Consider the following 1,963-nt stretch of genomic DNA (forward strand, 5'->3'; position numbering starts at 1 on the left):
TGATTGATTGATTGATTGATTGATTGATTGATCGACTGAATTAAGGTCTAATATACAATAACAGTATATTCAAATGAAAAAATAGTTTAAATTCACACAGTTCATGTGCTGGAAAATGAAAATGATACCACATTAGATTAGCCTGGCCCTGGCCTTCCTAAGCAGTTCCGCTCAATTCTAGTTTCCTTTCTCTGCTCCGTCTGGGACTTCTCCCATAGACAACGATGGCGCTGGCAGATTTTTAGCCGAACCAATCAGAGAACGTCAATTTTCTGTGCAGTGTCTGCTTGTAGTTTATTTTACCTGGGCCAATCAGCAAACAGAAGGAGGAATTTTAAACGTCGATGTTCGGCGCAGTGTCTGCTAGTTATTTTAGCATACAGCAGTGGAGGAAGTGAATGAAGCCAGTCTGTGTTGATAAGACTTCTAAATTAAATAAAATTTGTCTGACAAAGCAGCAGCTCTCATTTACAGTCGTCACATTCGGCTCGGTACTTTTCTCCTCTCAGTAGGGTTGTTTACAACGCACGCAATTTCTGGTTAGCTTCTTAGCTTAGCCTCCTTCACAGCAACACACACACTTCAGCAGAGGCCACGCCTCCAGCAAGAATCGCTTTTCAATAGCAGTGAGTCCAGACCCTCGTACGAAGAAAAGTGAAGGACAAGGGTCTGATTTTTACCAGGCTAACATTAGATCATAATGTTATTTTTGGGGGGTAAAATCAAAATGAGTCAAAAATGACCATATGGAACTCTTAGGGTTAATGCCTACAAGCTAACTGCTGCTCTGCTAGCTTAATAACTTTACTAATTCCTCAACATTACATCCTTACATTTTGTACAGTGCCTTGAGATGACGTTTGTTGTTTCCGCCTCCACCATCTGCCTCCACCATCGGCCTCCACCATCGGCCTCCACCATCGGCCTCCACCATCTGCCTCCACCATCTGCCTCCACCATCTGCCTCCACCATTGGCCTCCACCATTGGCCTCCAGCATTTGCAGACATCATCTGCCAGCCTGGACCTTGAATGGGCCAGTCAGGTACTTAATTCCCGGGCCACTTTTTTGCCCCAGTCTGCCCCTGATTTTGTACATCTGACAGGCAAGAGAGAAAAACCTTTTATTCATGTGTAAAATTTTCCAAGTGTGTGTTTTTGTAATACCTTCTCTGGCCACAAAAAGGGTAGTGTGAAGAAGACTGCAGAAAGTAGGAAGTTATGAGTATTATGATGGTAAGTATGTATGGCTCTAAACAATGTTTTTAGGCAAAGAATGAGACCTTAAATGACCATAAATGGAGTCATTCTTCTAAAAATCTGCTTACTTTTAATTTCACTATGGTGGTTTCAGACGTGCAAAGCTTCATTCAGGCTTTTGTTTTGAAAAACAGGAAGTCACGGCGGTAGGACTTCCTATTTAGCAATGCTGTTGTTATGAGTTGATCATCAAGCCCTCTCCTGTGGCAAAACACAGCCTGTAAGTTGATTGCTTTTTTCATGTGTCAAGTATTAAACTAACTGTACACCAATTTTTTTTCTAAGAGTTGTAGTTTGTTAAGTGCTTATATGCATCTGATGTAGCACATTAGCATTTAAGTTAGCGCAACTTTTGTTAGCTGGTGCCATTTCAGCACTTTCATGTCTTGTTCCTTTTTTACACTTTTACTCTGACCAATGTTATATCGAGTAACGTTCAGTATCAATCAAAAAGAAAAAATAAGTAGGTCCTCTGGATGGTTCTTCTTTAGTGAAATGTTTCGTCTCTCCTCCAAGAGACTTTTTCAGTCTGATGATCTTCAGGTGAACTCAGCCTTATAAGCACTGCCTCCACATGGTGGACAAACAGGTTAGTCACATGCAAAAGAGGACCATCGCCTAACAATAGGCTTGATTAGCTCTATTGTTCACAGAGGGTCATGTGTCCCATCATCTGACCCGTGTCGCGTTATGTATATGTAGTG

General features: G+C 41.6%; 1 protein-coding gene across 1 annotated transcript in view; it reads right to left on the minus strand.

Moving 5' to 3' along the window:
• LOC106533216 (C-type lectin domain family 4 member E) overlaps window positions 1–1,963 on the minus strand; it is an 18,168-nt gene that overhangs the window by 15,014 nt on the left and 1,191 nt on the right. The gene's annotated exons all lie outside the window — the stretch shown is intronic.

Source organism: Austrofundulus limnaeus, unplaced genomic scaffold, assembly GCF_001266775.1.
Source record: "Austrofundulus limnaeus strain Quisiro unplaced genomic scaffold, Austrofundulus_limnaeus-1.0 Scaffold907, whole genome shotgun sequence".
In the NCBI taxonomy this organism is placed as follows: domain Eukaryota; kingdom Metazoa; phylum Chordata; class Actinopteri; order Cyprinodontiformes; family Rivulidae; genus Austrofundulus; species Austrofundulus limnaeus.